Consider the following 21,922-nt stretch of genomic DNA (forward strand, 5'->3'; position numbering starts at 1 on the left):
AGTTCTTCTCCTACTTCAATGTATCACACGAAGCAACCTTAATTTACTATTAGCAGGCCTTTTGGAAAACCCTCACGTTCTTGGTTAGAATCCTGAGCCTCTTAATTGTCATCTGTATAAAAACAAGCCTTTTAAAGCAGTGGTTCTCAACCTGTGGGTTCCCAAATGTTGTTGGACTACAACTCCCATCATCTCTGAGCTCTGGCCTTGCTAGCTAGGGGTGATGGGAGTTGTAGTTCAACGTCTGGGGACCCACAGGTTGAGAAAGGCTGCTTTAAAGAGTGCATGGGTCTCTTTGTCATTGTCCAAGCAAACATTTTCAAATCCTTCACAACTAAATGAGTTTAGAGTACAATGAGGCATTTTAGTTGAACACCATATACCAGCCTTCTCGACCTGGTAGCCTCCGGATATTGCTGGACTACAGCTCCCATTATCCCTAATGATGGCCATGCTGGCTGGCGCGGATGGGAATTGTAGTCCAAAACATAGGGAGGACTGCAATGTACATGAGAAGGATGATCTCTGTCTTCCCAATGCCAGTACAGCAATGTCAATACCTCAGCACAGTTACTCTTAAAGTATATCAGAATCAGGCCCGCTGAACATAGGCATGATAAACAGTTATATTTTATAAAATGATATCTGTGATATGACTGCATTATCTGAAAAGCAAAGGGGGACAGTACAGGTCAATTGGATTCCTGGCAGAAGGAATGACTGAAGAAAGATCTTACTTAAGAATTTTGGCATCCAAGAATCTCATATATATTTACCACTACACATTCAAGACATTGTGTAATCACTGCTAAGAAGGTTTACAGTGGAACTGAGAATTCTGTAATGCTAAACTATTGAGGAAATAAGCACTAAAACAATCATAACAATAACTACCATTGTTCCAAAGCAAATTATTAAAAGCAAACAATACACTTGAGAATCATTTTTGCATTTGTTAGCATTCCTTTTGAAAATTATTCTGAGTAGCTGCCTTGCGGAAAACCTACAGTAAGAACATTCCTAGATATCTTTCAACATAAAAGACATAATGTAAATATTTCATGAAATGAATTCCATTTTAAAAGATCTGTCAATATATTTACAGTGCTCAATCCTACTTCTGCCTTTAATTAAATTTAACATACATACTTTAATGCAATTTAAATAGATTATTAGTTGTCAGAATATAGTATAAATTTTGTTTACGATTCAGCTTCTTTAAGTACTTGCATTGAGGAAACTCTTTTAACCCCATGACTGAGTAGTACTAAATGTTGAGATGAGACTTCTAAAGAGCGTCTGCTGCCCTTTGCACTCTTGCAATAATCTTAAATTACTACAACTTAATTACAATTTCAAGGCACTAAATTGAGATATTTTGAAATGGAACAGAAAGAATAGCAGTGGCAAAAAAAAAATCACTTAAAATGATCCAGGTATTTGGGACTTCTTTTTTTTAACCAGGTGAAGGTAGTTCTGCTACAATGCCTCTAGTTCTACATTTCAAAGTGAAAATTATTTCACTTTTAGAAATTAGCTAGATAAATAGCTAAGCAATAAGCAGACTATTCTGAGTGTCCATAATATACAAACACTCTGTATGTGTTATATTGCAGAAACTGCAAAGAGATAAAAGGGGGCAACTAGTTAACTCTGAAGTCTAAAGCAATTAGATAGCCATGGCTATTGTGTGCGTTTTTGCTGTACGTAATTAACATGTCATTTTTGTGGAAGAATGTCAAAGTACACTTGAATATCTTTCTTGTATTGTGTTTAACTCCAGCAAATAGTGTCTTGAGTAATCTCTTGAAATCTTTCTATATAAACTGGACAAATACAAAAACTGAGCAAACGCAGGCTACATTCTGCTTGCTTGCTTAGCTCAAATCCCTCAGTATTTTTACTTTGTACAGAATACCTTCTGAAATCATCTCACCATTGTCAGTAGAGTTACTATTTAAGCAGTTGTTACAGGTAACAAAAAATAGTTTGTAAAAACATCTGGGCTATTTTCCAGCGTTTTCATATTACTGTTTTTGGAAGTTAAACTAATTTTCTCCTGTACCCCATGAAAAGCCCCCAGCAATGTATACAGTTATTTAACTTTACCACCAGTTCAATGAAACAGCACACCTAACTTGAGAGACAATCATAGGTAGGTTAACAGGACTACTCATTGCTTACAAGTTTAAAATCTTGCCTGGATCTGGGTCTGTACATACGCTGCAAGAACAACGTGCTCTAAAAATCCACATCCTGGATCTTAAAATTTAGCTGTTTTTCCTACCATAATACATATTCTTAATTATATTGCATGTTCCGTGAGCTAGCAATACCCAAAAATAATTCAGGAATTTTCAGTATATGGGAAGCGCAAGCCAAATGCTTAATCCATTGTCAAGTAAGCCCTTTACTTCTGTCAGATCACAAATGGAAATGCTGTGTCACTGCAGCTATGAAAATGAAAGGCTCTGGGTTCAAGGCCTCATCTCAGATGCAGGAAACTGGATGGCTGCGGGCCTCACTAAAACCACACATATGGCTGAAAGCAGTTAGGCTTGTCAGATCAAATTAACAAAAATAAGGGAACCCGGCATCCACTTTCTGTACATCAGCTGAGCTGCCATGCCTTGAGACATGGACAGCCACCATTCTGTAGATAGGAGGCTGTGATTTGTTACAAGACACACGTTCAAAATGAAGCATGCCCCTTAAAATCTCGGACACACAGCAACTCTAAAAGCAGTTTTTATTCGTGCTATACATCTGCAATATCAGTGCTACAAATGGAATTAGACGCAAGCTAAGGTGGATATACCACAGCACTAATTGTCTTCTTACTGCCACAGGTTTAATTCTGAGTATCCTTTTTCTTAGAACTGGACCACTTTTAAAGTTGCTGCTCAGCTTCATGAAGATAGTAGGAGGTACAATGAAAGAAGAGGTGGCTTTTTACGGAGTTGTGGTCTATGCTGTAATACATACATAAGCTAGTACTCCTTCTTCCCAGTGTCCTGACTGAGGATATGCAACATGTTTGTATAACTAGAGGTTCAGATAACTGAAAAGTGGTATTCATGTCGTCATGAAGCTATGAAGAGTTAATTTGTATAATCCAGATTTTAAAAGCAAAATATAAAAACAAAACACCCTGAATTTAGCTAACATAGATGCTACTTTAATGTTACATGTACACACGTGAATAAACACACACATTCACAGACATATCAGATGCTCTTAGGTGTTTCTTTGAAGGACCAAGAAACTCAAATGGCACATGGGGGGGCGGGAGACAGTGAAACACAAGGTGAAGCTGCTTGAAGTTTCATTTTAAACTACAAAAATACACCCATTCATTGCAGTAGGAAAAGGCTTGTGCTCCCATGTTGTCACCTTTTAAAACAAAACAAAGTAAAACAAAAAACATGCACACATGAAAGCCTAGTTCCATATAACCAAGCCCTGTTGAGCTGCATAAAAACATTTTCGCTCAGTGCCTTGAAGTTGCAATTAAGTTATAGTAATTTAAGATTATCACAAGAGCAAAGGGCAGTAGCAGCACTTCAGAAGACTACTCTCACCACTTAATGCCACTCAATCTTGGGGTTAAAGGAGCTTCTTTTAGTGTAAGTACCTTAAAGCAATGGAATCGTAAACAAAATTTATACTATTATACTGTCAGCCTATAATCTATTTAAATTTTATTAGAGCATCTCCAAGAACATTTTAAAGGCAGAAACACTATTGTGTCCTATAAATAACCGGACGGACTTGGTGAAATTATTTCACATGCATAGTACCTGTATGTATAAAACACATTAGATGAAATGCTTTACAGAGTTACGCATGCACAAGTTTGCATATGAATTAAATAGTGCAGCCCAGCAGCTAATGTATTTACACAAAAGAAAATTCAGTGGGTGCAATCCACCTTCATTCCAGTCAATGGAAATTCTCATTGATTATACTTGGAGATGGATTGTATCCAAGAACTTCCTGCTCAAAGAAGAGGCAAGCCACAATATCAGTTTTCGGTTTGGAAAAGTTCCCCAGTTAATATTATTCTATACACTGTTTTTCCCATACTGTAAAAAAAAAAATGTCAGATGATTCCATATTTGTATTATTACTCCTCATTGTCATCGTTCTTGCATTATGTAAACTAAATTAAAGGGGGGGCAGTGCTGCATTTTCCTTCTAAAAGAACTGCATAAATTATAATCTAGAAAGTAGGTCTTAATTCTCCTAACAGTACAGAAATGAAATATTTCTACCTTTGTTAGTGTAAATGCTAGAGCTGGGGGACTAAGAAATATTTATAGCTTTTTTAAAAAGCTACACAATGCCACAAATGGTTTAATAGCATACATGTGTACATCTAATGAACATGTGCTTAATGATATTATAAAGGTACCAATAATAAAAATGAATCTAATCCTCAATGAAGCAGGTTTGGATGGTTATGAAACTGACATTTTAAAAAGGTAGCGTTTCTCTTATTATCTGAAATGCTAATTCAAGAGCCATTTAAGCTATTTATTCATTTATCATTATTTACCTGTTGTATATACTTGTCATACGGGAATTGTTTCACTTTGTTATTTTAGAAATGCCATTTATTAAAATAGTAGTCGTGGTAAGAAATTAGTTTGCAAATAACAGTTGCAATGAACAGTATTACAACAAAATGAATTATTTCAGGCAAAATAAATAGCCTAACCAAGACTAACAGCACAAACCTATACAGGTCTACTCAGAAGTAAGTTCCATTGTGTTCAGTGGTAGTTACTCACAGGAAATTGTGTACATTCTTGCAGCCTTGGACTTCAAGTATAAACACACTTCCTAGGCTATGTCCCACTATATTCAGTGAAATTTACTTCTGCATAGTATTGTGCTGCAGCTATGTTTAATGGCACTTCTTTAAATTATACAAAACCAGGAAAATACTATAATAATTGCTTACAGTGCTCTTTAAAAATGAAATACAATTTTGACATTGTTCTATTTTGGCATTAAAAATCACTCAGAACATTCTGTCCCAGTGACTGGCATGTTTTAGTGTATAAAAAACATTGCTTTGATTTCCTAAAACTCAAACTACAGAAAATAAAAACTACCATCACAATGAAATTGTTCCGGTCCATATCCGAATAACACCTCCAGAAACCCCCAAATGTCTTTGTTCGCTGAGAGGATCTCTAACTGAAAGACTGAACTTCAGCTCTCCCCCCCCCCATTTTTTTTTACAGATGCTTGAGAACTCAAGCATTCCCTCTCTGCACTTCAAGGTGTTACAGATGGGGGGGATGAAGTTGTACATCAAGGCATTGCGAATACACAACTCAGCCAAAACAGGGAATGCCTTTTCTTAAATTAACTAAGTCCTGCAAATAATAATTAGGTCAAAAATACTATCTGAAACAGAACAGATAGGCTTTCCTCCAAGTTACAAGGTTTCACAACAAAGATCAGTATTTGTAATGGTCCCATTTCTGCATAAATGAACATAGAAGTCTTGCTGCCTGATCGAATAGTCCAGATCTTTCAGTGAAGCAGCTCCTAACAACAGCCCAGCAGCAGCTTTGTTTGATCTCTCCTGCCTTCCTTAATCTGGGTTGTCAAGGTTCACTTGTTGGAGGCTGTTTACTTTACTTTAAAAAAAAGAAAGAAAGTGATTTTTCTTTCTCTCCCCCCACCCCAACCTCTCATACAATGACTAATCCAAAGACTGAGGAGGGAAGAATGCTGCCAATGCAAGATGTTAAACCTGAAATACATTTCTTTGCAATGAGATTCTAGCTGACACAATTTGAATAGCAGTGCGTGGAAAGTCTCCCCCCCCCCCACATACACACCGCCCTGTCGTTCTGCACAGTGCTAAGATGGTTAAACAAAAAAATAGAAGAGAAGTTGAATTCTACATTTTTAAAGCAGTTCAAATTTATTTACAGTTCTCTTATTCTGATTTGCAATCCTGCCTCTCAAGATTCACGGGCTAGTTGGTTGGTTGCTTGCTTGCTTGCTCTTAGCAGAACTAACTGGATCTTTGGGGGGGGAAACCTGTCCTTTAAAAACTTGGGGAAAACTCAGGTTCTTTAAAAAAAATATGAACAGTTATTTTTGGATTTTTGTTTCTTCTTTTGCAGCTTACAATTTAAGTAAGAGCAAATGATATAAGCAAAATAGCACGAGCCTTACATTTATCTGCAATGGTACAGGCATTTCTTAGGTCTCCTGATGCTTTATAAAATTAGATAAACAATGAACGTCTGATACAGTCAGAGAACAAACTGTAAATAAAATGTATTTTTAAAGTGTTACCACTCAGTACACGAAGACTCAGGATTATGTTATATCAGACATATATAGGCTATACAAATATTGTTCATATTACTCATTCTACTAAAAGTGACCAAAACTGAAACCCTAAACTTCTAAGAGCAGAAGATCTCATTCTCCAAGGATTTGTTATTGAAGAAGCAAGAGTAAACAGCTGGCTGTTGGGCTCATCATTCTAAAGAGCAGGGGATGTGTTGTTGTTTTTAACAGAACCAACTTTCCTGTGGTCATTTTCAGGATGCAACTGCAACACTCCCACCCAGTTCAAAATCAGCACAAGCTGGGCCACTGCCTTCCCTAGTCCTGCCTGTGGCTTCTGGTCTTTCTGCACTCTTTCGCATGAAAATGGGAAAAAATTAAACCATGGCAGACGGAGACAGTGTAAAATCAATACACTTAGTAATCATCCCAGCAATGGTATTTTAACACAATGGCTTGGAAATAATTAATAGCGGGGTGGGATGAGATTGGAGGGGGGCGAGAAATGTCATCATATTTTATGACAGCACTTTTGTTTTTGGTAAACTCCTGAACTCGTTTTCTTAGCTTAAAAGCAAGGAAACTATATTTTTATGCTTCCTCTTCTTCCCCTCCTCCCGCATTTTCACTAGAAACAAAAATCAGAACTGGCAGTTCTGAAGGTTTATATCTCTTTTAGGGATGAGGTTCAGTTGCTTTCCTGTATTGGGGTTTTTGTCTGGGTAGGTTAGGGATTTCTGAAAGCCTTCACTGGTTCTCCCATACTTACCGATAGAAAAAGCTCTGCGACTGTGTGATTGCCACCATCAGCACCCAGCTCCTAAGCCAAAGGCTGCTGTTGCTCCTGTGCTCTCCGGCAGGCAAAACTTTGGGCTCTATAGTCGAGAAGAAACCAAGGGTACTTTCAACAAGTCTCCACAAAACAGGTTTTGGTTAAGAGGTGGGGGAGGCGAAGAACTGGAGGAGGGAGGGGGTGGAAATGTAAGGTTGTGTCTAAGGGAATGATGGGGGGGGAGAAAGCCTTGGAAAGCTCTTGCAAGAAAGGGATCAGGAAATCAGATATAGTAATAGGATCTAAGATTGTCACAGACGCACACGCGCCTACACACACAGACACACACCCAGCCCTCTTTCCTGCTCAGCTGGGATCTGCTCTTTTTTGCAGATGCACCAGGGGCAAATCATGGCAGGCTGCCTGGGTGTGTGAAGTTGCACATGTATATTCACATACTCCAGGTCAAGAAGCGGCAGCAAGTGAACAAGCGAGGCGCGCAAGCGGCCGCCGGCGGGAGGCTGAGCGCGGACGGAAGATGCGCTCCCCACCTCCGAGCTTGGAAGGAAAGCATCGAGCCCGGGGTGGGGGACTACCGTCTCGCCACCAAGTCACTTTAGAGGTAGCCGCAACACAAGACTCAACAGCAACCAGCTGCGGGGAGAAACTAGGGGTGGGGGGAGGGTGCCGAAGGCAAACCAAAGGCCCGCGGGTGCAGCGCCGGGAGAGCCGGCGCAGCTGGAGCCGCAACGCGCACCAGCGGGCGCGCCAACTTTTCCGAACTTGTCCCGGCCGCAGCCACTCGAGGCAAAGGAACCGCCGGCGCGGCAGCCGAGAAGCAAGCGAGCGGCAGCAAGCGAGCCAGAGCGGGGAAGCTTTAGCGCAGGCACCGGGCAAAAGGTGGAGGTGTAGAACTGTGCGCTTTGTGTGACACCGGGGGTGGGGAGGTGGGAGAGAGGAGAGCCACTAGGTAAGTGGTGCCATTTGTGTGTGCGCGCGCGTGCGACTGTGCATGTCAAGTCGTTGCGGATGTGACTTGCCGACCGCCTTGGAAATCGCCTGCCTAGGGCTCCCTCCAGTGTGACTTTGTGGAGTGTGCGGCGACCGGGTGCGGGGCGAGAGGGAAGGCGCGCGGTTCTTGGGCACGGTTCGTGCCGGGGGGTAAAGTCGCTCACTTTCGTAACTTAGCGCTATGGACACGGCTCGGGTCACCACTTGCGGCCGTTGTGCGTATATGCGCGTTTGTGGCTTCCCCCTCCAGCATGGAGATCCCCCCGCTTTCCTCGTGTGGAAAACTACGGTCGTCTCCACATGCGTGGCTGCCGCGTCTCAGCGCGCCTTGAGCCCGGCTGCGCGCGTGGACTTGGGTCTCCCTGAGGTGCGCGGCTGCGTGTGCAGGCGATTGTTGCCAGCGACGTCTTTGTCGTTTGTGTCTGTGAGAATGCCTGTTCCCGCTTCTGAATGTTCCTTTGTGTGACTGAGGAGGGGTTGTGATGTTATCTTTGGCGTGGGGCGTGGAAGGGACCGGGGAGGGGAGAGAGAGGAATACCAACGGGTCAGTCCGGCCCTTGTGTATCACCATCACCAGCAGTCTGACATTGCGAGAGTTGCCATAGTCGGCGCTGCCGTCGCCGTATACAAATTGGCAACGTGTCCTCCGCGGCTTGCAAGGAGATGTGCTGCACACATGTTAACAAACCCACGGGCTGCGGGTGTGGAGAGGCGTGTGTGTGTATGTGTGTGTAGTAGGGGGAAAGTCTGACGGCAGCCGCTCCACACGGAACCAGAGGAGCGCAAGAAACGGTGAGCCGCGCGCGTGTGTGAAAACAACCGGCGAGTTCAAGTTCAGTGAGCGTGTAAAGGTGTGAGTCCCCAAGGCCTATGCACTGAAGTTCACTGTACGAAAGCAGCAGAGAGGAGGCAAGAGAAACACACGGGGCAAAAAGTTTGTTCCAAGTGGGCGAAAAGTTATTTCGCCCGCCTCTTCCTCGCTGAGAAGTACCCCAAGTGACCAAGGGAAGCGCACACGCCCCGCCGGCAAACCCTCCAAACACTCGCCGGCCCCCCTCGCTCACCCCCCCACCCCTCTTCTCCCGCCTGAGGGACTTTCTTCGCGCAGGAGCGCGCGCGCGCGCGTGCACACACCACACACACATATACACACCACACACCGGGGGCAAAGAGTAAAGAGAAGCTGCTTCCAACTTGCTGCGGTCGTGTGTGCAACGTCCAGCGCGTGGAGAGCGAAAGGGTGGAAGGGAGCGCGGGGCCGGATTTGGGGGGTGGGGAGGGAAGCATGAGGTGCAAATACGGGACATAAAGAAAGAGGAAGAGCCTCGGAGGTGAAGGAGCCGCGGCTTCTTCCCATTGCGCCTGAGGTGCTTTATGCAAACAGGCATGTTTCGGAGTGGGGGTGGGGGAGAGAAAGGAATGGAGGGGAGAGAGATGCCGAGGCACGTGGAAAGGTGGAGGGGGGGTTAGAGTCGGGAGGGGGGAGCACTGAAGAGGAGTCGTGAGGGGATAGAAACAAAACAAAACAGGAGACTTAAAAGTGGATGAGAAAAGGCGAAATGGCAAACTCACCCGCTGGAAACGGCCTGGCGGTGCCAGCTAAGGGGCTCCCCCCACTGCGGGCGGGTGAGTGAGTCTGCCTGCCTGCCTGCCTGTCCCTCCCTTCACTCCACTCACTTCCCTCACTCCCTCTCCAAGCCAGCCAGCCAGCCCCATGCAGCAGGCACAGCGTGCAACACAAGCCACACAATAAATAACAATAGAGCCCTCCGCTCGAGTCGGGAACTAGCTTTCCAAAGGGGGGAGAGCAGAGCAGCAGCAATCAGGCAAGGCAGAGCAAGGCAACCCAGTAGCAGAAGCAGAAGCAGCACAAGCAAGCGAGGGAGGGAGGGCAGTCCTCCTCCCCCACCCGTACCCCCCACATCCCCTTTCCCCTCCCCCCAATAACACACACGCGCGCGCGCTGGGCTAAGCTCCTCGCGGCTTTGCTCCGAGTGCCTTGGAGCCACTTTGGAGTTGGGCTCGTTGTTTTCCCCCCTTAAAAAAAGCTTTTTTTAAAGAGAGGGCGAGGAAAAATAACACCCCGCGGAGGGAGATTTTGTTATTTTTTGCTGTTATGAGTCCCTGACGTCACATCCACCTGCTGGGTAAACAAGGCTCAGTGCAAAAAGAAGGGGGAGAGGGAGAAGAGAGAGGGAGATATCGCAGTTGCAGACGCGCGCACACACAAAAAGAATGGGAGAGAGATGAGGAGGAGGAGAGGGAGCGGGCAGGAGGGAGTGCAGCAAATAGGGGCGGCGGGGGGAATCTGCGGGAGGAGATTGGGAAAGAGGAGCGAGGGAGAGGGGAAGAAAACTAAAGAGAAGGCGGCGGCGAGCGGGGTGGGGGGACGAGAAGAGGAAGCGGAGGCAGCCCGGAGAAGAGCAAACAGGAGGGGGTGGGGGGCAAGGTAAAGGGAGATCTGCGGCGATCTCTAGGGTTCGGACTTCGGCTTGCTTTGTTGGATTCTTTTGTAAAAGGGGAGGCGGGAGGCGCTAAACAGAGATGAGAGTGCGAGGGAAGCAATTGGAAAGTGCAAGTGCTCTGGGAGCCAAATGCCGGCTTCCTCTTTCCCCGTCTCTCTCTCGCTAAGGGGTTCCCCCCTCCACCTCTCCCCCTGTGCACTTTACCCAATGAAAGGAGGCGAGTTCGCGAGGTGAAAGTTCAGCAGAGGGACAAGCCCATGAGTGCAAGGAAGCCGATATGTCCACCATGCAAAGGGAGTGCGTGGTGTTGTCTAGATCCGGGGAAAGTCTCTCTCTCCCAACACCCCGCATTCAGAAAGATCTCGTCTCCTAATGGCCCGCTTTAGGAAACTCGGAAAGAAGGGGGAGAAACTCTCTTCCTTCTCTAGCTCGTTTCGAGAAAGCGACCGGGAAAGAAAACATTCGCGAGAGGCTGGTTGTTTATTTGCCTTCTCCGGTTCCTCTTAGGAACACACACCCAGGGGCTAGCATGCCAATGGGTTGATTAATACATATTACCTGCTACTTGCGTGCATTTTAGAATAAAGAGTGCTGGGTGGGTTAACACTCTAGAAAAGTTGCTGTCCGCGCATTCAAAATCTTTGAACTTGAAACTGCTTTCTACGGAACGGATGAAAAGAGAGGAAAAAGTTGCTGTTCATCTTTATTGTTAGTCCCATCTGTGCTGGCACCACCATCCCTGGCTCTGGCCACAATGCTGCAGAACTTGCCTTTTGTGAGATAAAAAGAGATTCACAGCACAGAAGCTGCTAGCATTTGTGGCTACAGTGGCTATACCGGTAAACTGACTTTTTCCGCGGAGAAGCAGGCAAAGAGAAAGGATACTTTGCCATCCCTACAAAACTGGCTAAACTTGGTTGTTTTAGAATTAATCCAAGCCAAAAGTATATGAACAAGTTTAGTAAGACACAGTCTTGCATTACATTTATAAATAAATATACCAAGGTACGGAAAGGGTTATCTCACCTGCCTCAGATTCACACAATGAGTCAGTGGTAAAGCTGTGAATAATATTCAGAGCTCCTTCTGACTCTCAGACTGTGGTCTAACCACTAAACAACTCTATCCTTGTAATGCATAATCTAACCACTTATTCACCCATTTCATACTATTTATAAAAATGGTATCTGAATGGATCACTACTAAAACACTTTCATAACCTCAACAATCTATTCCTACACTTAACATTGTTGGAGTTTTAAAAATATCCACATGAAATTTAACCAGTGACAACTAGAGGAAACTATTTATTAGAGTGAAATACTAGTTCCATTATAGTCAGGAGTGTATTTTTCAAGAAAGGCAAGCGCTTTAACCTTCTACATACTGAATAAAAACCTTTCGCCCTCCTTTTTTAGTTATATGTGCATAATGATTATCTGAATTCATTATGTGCCTTCAAATTATACAAACAAGGCGAGGCTACTTTTAAGTCACATCATAAGTCCAATGGATTTCAGTGGGAAAGCTAGAAACATGCTTAAACCTCTCCCACTTAAGTTAGAAGTGCTTAATGTTGAATGGATTGTGCCCTTGGAAAATAAGAGGCAATTTGATCCAGCAGACAGATGAGACGGATTTCATTCCTACAGCAACCATAGGATGGAGGGCCACATGTTGAGATTCCTGCTTTCCAGGGGTTAGACTAGATGACCCTTGGTTCCCTTCCAACTCTACAATTCTATGTGACTCTGAGAAAGTCACCATCTCCTAATTTCTCTTTGGCAAAACTAGAATAATAGTGGCCTACCTCAGAATTGCAGAGAGAGAAAAATGCAGTTTCAAATAATTTAAGACATTTTTCAGATTAAAATTATATGTAGTAGTAGGTTTCCTTTTGGCTCTTCAGCTTTGTTCAAAGTAAAAAAAGGTCAATTTATGAATTAGGTCAGAATAAACAGGCCTGAACTGCAAAATTCCAACCACATTCCTAGAATTTATATCTTTTGTAAAGGGCCTAGTAGAATTTTAGATTCTATAGAAATTACAGTTATTACAATTTAACTAGATCTCACACTAATCCGTAGTGGTAGCCTATGTCTTAGATTTTGATCTGGGTTCAAATCTCATTTTAATTACTATGAACTCAGTAGTCTTGAAGAAGTGTCTTTGATTCTAGAAACAAGCAAATTTAGGTGAGAAATTGGAACTGGGGCAGGAGGGTGCATGTAGACAGGAGTTCCTCTTCTCCAAATCATTCTTTATCCAGTATATGTTTAAGGAGCCACATCTTATTTTATTTTACTGAAACCAAAGGTTAGCTGGCTGGGAAGGCTTACCCTTTTCCTGCTTCATAAGCCATGGAAAGAGATTTTGTTACAAACATTTGTAGGGCCTCAGTCCCCATTTGAATTGTGGCCTACGTACTGGACAGCATTGTTGACAGCATTATTTTGTGCTAAGTGTGTGTGTGTGTGTGTGTGTCTGCACACGCGCGCGCGCACACACATGCGCAGTAGCCATGTTAGTCTTCTGCAACAAAAATGTCATAGTCTTCTGCCAACTTAAAGAGTAACACATTTATTATGATGTGAACTTTTGTGGACGGATGCCAACAACTCCAACAAGTATGTAATGGGTATTTCATACCTAAATTTCCACTATATTGGGGATTAGTAACTCCTATATCATCCATTTGCCATCCATACTGGGGCCGATGCAGTTTGGAATACCACAGCCTGTGGAAGGCCACAGAGCTCTGTATCATGTCCAGTGTTCGAAACATTACTCACTTTTAGTCATGCTCTCTTAAATTGACCAGAGACGCAATCTAGAGATTACTGCATTATTGAGCGCTCTTGTAGTTTTTAGACTTATGTTGCAATCCACAGAGCCTGAAGATGCTCTCTGAACTTTATGAAGTTGCCCATATCAGTTCGGGAGTAAGTACTTGGTAGCAGAAGAACAAGTATACATACACCTACCTACATAGGAAACATAAGAATTTGACTCCTGCTGGGTCAGACACTGGTCCATCTAGCGCGGCATCATTTAGGCAGCAGCTGACCAGGGTTTCAGACTGGGAACTCTTCCCAGCCCTAAGTGAAGATGCCAGGCATTGAACATGAGACCTTCTACATGCAAAGCAGATGCTCTTCCACTGAGCAACAGGCCTTCTCCAATAGTTGACAGTTCTGTGGCAGCATATAGTAGGTCAAAGTTGGTTGGGAGTGCCCATTACAGTCTACAGCAGTAAAATACATTGGAACAACATTAGCTCATGCCAAGAGATCAAGATGATGGGTGCCTCCCAGGGAGTGATGATAGTATCATGATACTTAAAATTATATATATGCATCAAGGTGTTTTATGTCTATTGATTGATAAGCATGTACAAAAACACAATTTTACTATTACATTTTGTGTACGTTCCATAAGTAAGATACCCACGCATCTCATACACAATTTGAAACAATACAGTTTGAATATGAGACAGACCTACAGTGGGTCAAAACACTATTCGTAATAATGAATTAAAAGCAAAGCAGGTGAGTGATACTCTATTTGCAAGGGTGCACAAATTAAGGTTTTGAGGTTCGGTTTTTGGAACTGCTGAAGACAAGAATGTATTGTCATAGCAACTTGGTCGTTTGTAAGGAAAAGCTATATAGGCACTGTAGCTTTAGAAGTTTCAATCAAGTGATGCAACTTATTTTGCATTGAACTTAAATGAGACTTATAGGAGCCATTTTGTTGCTTCCCGTTTTTTGTATTTAGTGGTGGAGTTTACTGTATTTGTGGTTTGGAACAAAAAACTCCATAAAAAGGGGAAGTTGCTTTTAAATGTTGCAATATGGGATTTTTGCATACCAGTGTCTATTCAACCAAAATGATAGAAGCTTGCATGTCCATTTGGTATATATTAGTGGGGAACTTAACTGCAGCTTAACATATTGTTCATTTTCAACACTGTCACGTTGCACTCATATAGAGCACATTTTAATTTCTTGATCAGTAATCAAATGGAAGTTTCTTTTGGCAAATTAAAACAGGAGGGATTTTCATGTAAAAGGAAGGATACGGGAATAGGACGCCACCTTTTGGTGGAAAAGGGAAACAGGCACATGTTCCAAAGAAAAGACTCTTCTGATATGCAATTACACTTTAAATTGCAGTAATGGCAAAGTACTTATGCCTAATTTATTATATTTTAAATAATTAAGAGGAAAATCATTGCAAATAAATATTTGCCAAGGAAAAGATGGCTTAGATGTACTTGAAGAATAATCTTTAATGACAGCGAGTAAAGCTACACCATTTATATCATGTTATTACTGCGTAGATGCAGTTGTCAAAAAATCAGATGCAAAATGATAACCTTCATGTTGTAGCTCATCTACCTGAAATAAAATGGATTAGTTATAAATGTGTGTGAGGTAGGATTGAGGCAGGTAGCTTTTATCGAGTCTCTTCCATTTCCTCCATGCTTGCTTCCATCATTTGTCTCCAATCCCAAGAAAGGGCAGGAAAGAATATGAAGCAAGACTATATAGAGATGGTGGGATTCTTCGTATCTTTTGGAAGAGGAGCAAACATTCTGTAAAAAGCCAAAGCCCTTGAACAAACATTTGTTTATGGTTCAAAAGACTTACCACCTTATTTTTTGCTATGCTCATTTAAACCAGTCGGCCAGCCCCATAAAATATGATTAATTCCTCTGACAATAACAGCAGTGGGATTTATCCCTTACCTCCTATGCAATTGTTAATTGCTCTTGAATTGTTTACTGCTATAGTCTTTTTACAAGGGCAAGGGCAAACAGAGAGAAGCTCCTTCCCTTTCTTGTCCTTAAATCCCAGGTGTGACTGAATGCTTGGCAGATTTTGGTTAGGGTGTACACAAGTTATGACTACAGCTTGTTAGTAAAAAAAAAATTATGGAGGTGATGACGCCTTCATAATTATAGGTGTTACAGTTTTAAAGTCAGAATGTTTTTCAAGCCACTGCTGTGCCACACCCCCTTATATCCTATGAGCCATGATTCTTTGGAGCCTTTATGATTTAGGAGATGTTTTATTAGATCCTCATAATCCGTCAACAAGACTGCTTTGTACCGCATGAGAAGAAATGGGGGGGGGGGGGAGAAAACAGAATTGGTTTAGGTGTACCTTGCCCATAGGTGAACTATGTCTATACTGTAAAAATAAATAAATCAAAAATCAAAGTGGTACTACAGATACACAGTCACTGGGAGTGGTGTGGGGGGAAATGGTCTGTTTTGTTTTGCAAACTGAACTCAGAGGGGAGGGAAGAGCTTTATTAGACCTGAAAACAATGGATTCTTCTGCATCACCAGTTTCGAAAGACAGAATATTAATTTGTTCAGTGCCAACACTGTTTTTACTCCTTTATTTTATACGAGTCGTTTATGTACTGCCTTTAGGACCAAGCAATCTGAAGGAAGCTTCCATAAAAGCATTAGCAAAATACAATGCACTCGTTTTTAACATTTTTCTGATTTTAGCTGTGTTTTATTGATAAACATGTGTACTTGTTTTTTAAACAGATTTCTGGATTTTAGCTGTGTCTTATCAATAATTTTATTGTGCACACAGCTTAAGAGTTTTATGATTCAGCTGCCTATAGCTTTTAATAAATGATAATAATGATAAGCCAACAAATATTAAAACAGCCACCAAACCACAATAACTACAAAATAAGCAGAACCCACAACAGCAAGAACCCAAGAAATAAAACCCTATCTTTTTCTAAAATAGATATATAACATTTCATTCTAGAATTTGCCTAAAATTATTTTTGAAATAGTAATGGTATTTCAGTTAATTTTATGGAGACAAGCAATTTGTCTGTCACGAAAAGGCCTTAGAATACCACCTGTGGATACATACCATAATAGTTATTTTAAACCACATTTAATTGATTCAACATTTACTGCAAGCCAGTCAATCAGCTAATTGGTTAACAGCCTGGTTGGCCCTGAATATCTTGCACTGGTTTCAACCTAAATTAGATTTTGCAGCTTTAGGCAGATTGTGAATATACATTTACTGTGCTGATAATAATCTGTTGCATGCCAGGTCTGCAGTGTTCCTTCCTAACACATGTAAGTACACATATGAAGTTCTTAGTTCTGATAAAACACTTCCCAGCAGCACCCTTAGTCCAAATGCTGAGGTAGAGAAAGTATTTGTAAAGCAGATGGAAGTGTGATTAACTTAAACCCCTACTATGCCCACCAATTCCCTCCTCTGTCGCTCAGCTGGGTTAACTTTCAGTTTTGAAGCCTAGTTGGGGGAACAGCCAGGAAGGGGGGTTGTAAGTGGGGGGTCACAGTATGCAGTGAAAGGGTTAAACACTTCCTGCAAAATGCCTACTCTGAAGTTATGATAAAGATGTGAATTTGGAACCCGTGTGTTTTCATCCTAGTGTGTGATCCCTCTGTTATTTGCAGGGCTGCCCGATTCTTTTACAATGCTATCCTATACATGTTGACTCAGAAGTAAGCCCCAGTGAAATAGTGCTAGAAAAGTGTATATAGGATTGCACCCTTAATCTCATTTCTCTGACACACACACACACACACACACACACACACACACACCCTGCCGCCTCTTATTCTATTCAATTTCACCCTGTATAGCCTGGGTATAACAGATCTGTGAAATGGTATTCCAATTGATTTTCACCTGTATTTGAGGTTTTTACCTGGCTCCATGGATCATAGTATTGTCTTTGCTTTAGGATAGTTCATAAAACATAAGCAGTAATCAGAAAGTCTAATGAATACATTTTAACTGCATATTCACATTTTTTAAAGGCTTGGCCTAAACAGCTTGATACCAGGGTATCTGACGGGTAATCTTATCCCAAATGCACATGCCTGGTCCTTGAAGTGAAGCAGGTAATGGCAATTACAGGGTCTTTCAAGTGGTGTCCCCGAGTTTATGGAATACCCTCCCTAGAGAGGCTTACCTGGCATTCCCATTATGTTCGTTAAGGTGCCATGTGAAAGCCTTTTTATTATCCCAAGAATTTTAATTTTCAAAAGGCATACAGATTTGGTTTCCTTTTAACTCTCTCACAATTTTCTTTCCCCTTACTGGTTTTAAGCTGATTTTATGCTGCCAGGTTGGCTTTTGCATGGTTTTATGTGCTGGTTTATATCATCTAAACATTGTTCTTTTATTGTTTGTTAAGCCGCTTTGGGATTCATTTGAAAGAAAAGCAGCAAACAAATAAATAGCATTTTTAAAGCACACAGATGACTCAGTTAATGAGCAATATATAAATGTAACAAATAAATACATCTAGCGGCTTCCCTGGAAATGGAAAACTAATATTGAACATCCAGAAGATGGGTTTGAGTTTAATCCTTTCCTTCTTGTTATCATTTTTTTTTCATTTACAAGAAGTCTTTATGCAAGAGATCATTCAAACACCTGAACTCCCACCTGCAGTCTGAAACAGTGCAATGTAATCTTCCACCATATGGCTTAATTTGTCATTCCCCATGTGGTATTCGAGTGGTGTGGTGGGGCAACTGTTAAAATGACCGGGACCCAATACACAATTGTTTGTATGGTTATTTTATGTCCTAAGCCCATTCCTGAAGCCACCATCCTTGCCCTTGTGTATATTTAGCTTGGGAAAGGGTGAAAGATGAGTACTACAAAAATATTTTGTTTTATTTTCCTCTCTCTTTTTTTAAAGGCAGAAGGCACAACCATGTTTCTGTCAGGTAGCTTGTGTATGAGAGAAATAATGAGGCAAGACGTCTATGCTTTGTCCATCTAATTTTGGAAAAGTTCTGCCTTGTTTAACCAGAATATCATGTTGGGAAGAAGCAAAGAAAAGCTGTGTCTTTGGGGTGGTATATTTCATGGCCTTCCTTCTAAAGAAGACTCCTGATCAAAAGCATTGTTTATTTGTCTGGCTAGATTATCTATCTATCTATCTATCTATCTATCTATCTATCTATCTATCTATATCTATATATCAGTGCCTGGCCATAGTCTATTGATTCAGAAGCCCTATTCACATCTCACTCATGTGTAAGGCATATCCATGCTGATAGCAGAGTGGGGGCATTTTTAGCTATTTCCCCCCTCATTGGGCCTTTTTCTTGCCACAACCATGCGCTGTATGCCGTTGTCTGCAGAGAAATTCCAACACGTGAGCACCTGCCTGTGTGAAGCAGCTCTGCCTGGTTGGGACACCCAGTTGCACAGGCATCCCAATTGCACAGAACCAGATGGTCTTGCTAATGCGGCCTACTATGGCCATGATCCAGAGAACCCTTGTGACCTCAGTGGTTGTGCCTTGCCATAAGGGAATGTTGAATCCACACAGCTACACCCAAGACATCATTGCAAGCCGCTTTCGACATTTCCTTAAGACTCAAGAGCAGGTGGCTGTGCACCTTAATGGCGTTGTTGTTGTTGCTGCCATTTTAAATGTCCTATTAATGCACCTATTCAGTTTTCAGAATTATGGGGTGACATCCAATCTCACATGGGACTTCCTATTTAGAGCAAATTTTGGGAGGTGATTGCATGTAGGTTCAGATGCAGAGGAAGAAGTCTTGTTGAACAAACAGGCATCCATTCCGCCTGCAGGAAGACACAATTGGATGTCACCCATCATTTTTATTTATTGTCGTTAGACTTATGCAACATACTTTGCCAGGTCTTTTTTTTTTTTTTTTTTTTGGCCTTGCTGTTGTTGCAAGCATTCTATTTCCACTTATTAAACTGCTTTTGTTTTCTTAGCTTCCAATGACAGCCCCATTTCTCCCATAAAGATTACCTAAAGAGTTATGTTGGTTTAAATTCTTAGTCCCTTTCCTTCTGCAGCACCTTAGAGGTTTTAGCTTAAACTAACATTCATGTGTAGGTGTGTAACTCTTAATAAGATTGAGTGTGTTCCCCCCCCCCCCACCTCCATCTTAGCTGAGCAAATAAACCTTGTCTCAGCTTTCTCAAGCAAATGTGCTTTTTTTATCCACACAAGACACTACTGCTGGCAGCTTGTTTGATGAGAGCCACTGAGACTCACTGGCAAGATCAGCCTTCCCCAACTTGGTGCCCTCCAGGCTGGCTAGAGCTGATGAGAGTTGTAGTGCTAAACATTTGGAGCACACCAGGTCGAGGGAGGCTGAGCCAGAGTATACGATCAATGTAGGTGTGGGAGGCCAAGCCTTGTTTAACAAGATAAAGTTCCCACGTCTTGCTCCAACCCTTTTTTTTTTCAAAATAGCACAGCACAATGCCCCACCTAGATTTCCTGTAAACATATTCCACCCATAAACAGCTATTTTATATGCCCAGATTTGTGGAGTGAGGTGTTGTCACACTGCGGGAATGAAGGGAATAAAAGGAATAAGGAAGGAAACTTCGCTATCATCTGTTGCGTCTTTGAACATGCTCCAGACCAGAGGAATCAAGGGGTTTGCGTCAACGTTCTTTTGGAGTTAACAGGAATCTGAATCTCTTGGAAGGCTCAGCCAAAGACAAATACTTGTGCAATTACAGAGTGCCCTGGTTCCTTGACAAACACAACTCCTTTGTTTGCTAAACAATCCACCAGCCTCTCCTCATCTTCTGGGAAGTGAGTTTGATAAGACAACTAATATACTCCACACACAAAAATGCCCTTGCATCATTTTGGCACAGGGCTGTTGAAGGTCGTTCTTGCTTAAGCCTTCTCAGGAAAACTGTGGTTGCCTGCTTCAAACTGCTGATTAAGTGCAAAAAAATTATTTAAAAATTCACAACTTTTCCACAGTCTTCTGTGATTGTTCTCACTCCATTTTGCTCAGTGGAGAAATGCAACCTGCATTGAAGTGCTTGACATGCACTGAACGGTGTGGGAGAGCAGCTGCCCCATAAAGAGCCATTTCAATCTTCCATGTAGTCAATATTCTCTCTATTCTGATTGGTGCTGCCTCTCTAGCTCACCACCTAATATCCCTTTAATCAGAGAGGGAAGGATTATACCTGGGACTTTCTACATACAAAGCAGATTTAAACAACAACAACAACACCCACCCACATTTATATAGATTTAAAGGCATCTATGGGATGGGACGCGGGTGGCGCTGTGATCTAAACCACAGAGCCTAGGGCTTGCCGATCAGAAGGTCGGCAGTTCAAATCCCCACAACAGGGTGAGCTCCCGTTGCTCTGTCCCAGCTCCTGCCAACCTAGCAGTTTGAAAGCACGTCCAAGTGCAAGTAGATAAATAGGTACCGCTTCTGCGGGAAGGTAAACAGCGTTTCCGTGCGCTGCTCTGGTTCGCCAGAAGCAGCTTAGTCATGCTGGCCACATGACCCGGAAGCTGTATGCAGGCTCCCTCGGCCAATAAAGCGAGATGAGCGCCGCAACCCCAGAGTCGGCCACGACTGGACCTAATGGTCAGGGGTCCCTTTACCTTTAAAGGCATCTATACAGATGCTAGACACAATTTATTCTGATTTTTTGATTAAAATGTGCCGCATAATCTCGATAATCCTTACCATAGCCACCTAAATAAGCTATATTTATCCCCACACTGCAGAGGGGCGTGTGGTGTGTGGGGAGGCTAGGATAAGGGTGGATCACAGATCACTCTTATCTGTTTTGTTGCCAATAACAACCACATTGTTTTTGTCATCCACACCCAGCACCTTGAATTGTGACCACAGACATTAGCATAGATTTTGGAGCCCCAGAGCAGAATTCTCTTGGTGATCTGCTCTCATACTTTCATAAGCCAACTCTTGACAATTTGCAAGTTAACCGTTCCATTAAAATGATCAATGATCAAAATATAATCCAATAACAAATAATAACATGTTGTGATTGAGCAGCTCTTGCCTACACGGCGATTTCAGAACAAAATGCAATCAAAGTAAACAAACAATGTGATATCTTGAGCAATGACTGGCTTGAGGCAATTACTAGTGGAGTGCCATATCAGCGGTTCCCTTCCTATTGGATTCTATTAAATCTAAGCTTTCATTTAATATGCAAATTTAGATAGAAATATATGCTCCGTTTCCACCCCATCAGATTGAGAGGAGAGATAAGCGTAATATTACCCCACTCATGGTTACATATTATTAATTTTCAAGCAGATAGCTGAAAGAAGCAATGAAAAAGACAGGCTTCTGAATCTATAGATGTGGGTGTGTCAAGCTCAATGCACAGATATTACTATCGGATTTGCATTACTTCCATCATGGCCTGACCACTATAGTGCGTACACATCATACATTTGTAAACCATTTTCCCTGCCCAAAGAATCCTGGGAACTGTAGTTCATTAAGAGTGTGGGCCTCTTTAGCTCTGTGCAG

The 21,922-nt window shown here is 42.2% G+C and overlaps 1 protein-coding gene across 27 annotated transcripts in view; it reads right to left on the reverse strand.

Annotated features, from left to right (window-relative positions):
• The window catches only part of FOXP1 (forkhead box P1), a 534,652-nt gene extending 516,825 nt beyond the window's left edge, over positions 1 to 17,827 (reverse strand). For 8 of the 27 annotated variants that reach the window (XR_014544950.1, XM_083601070.1, XM_083601071.1 and 5 more), the window contains exons 1-2: positions 9,677 to 9,970; positions 7,091 to 7,196 (exon numbers count right to left, since the gene is read on the reverse strand). The gene's annotated coding sequence lies outside the window, so the exon portion shown is untranslated. Of the gene's footprint in view, positions 1 to 7,090; positions 7,197 to 9,676 lie in introns of all 27 variants that reach the window. The other 19 variants (XR_014544949.1, XM_083601045.1, XM_083601030.1 and 16 more) reach the window with 10 other exon arrangements.
• Positions 17,828 to 21,922: the final 4,095 nt, after the last annotated feature.

This window comes from Podarcis filfolensis (genome assembly GCF_964270895.1).
Source record: "Podarcis filfolensis genome assembly, chromosome: 2".
Taxonomy (NCBI): domain Eukaryota; kingdom Metazoa; phylum Chordata; class Lepidosauria; order Squamata; family Lacertidae; genus Podarcis; species Podarcis filfolensis.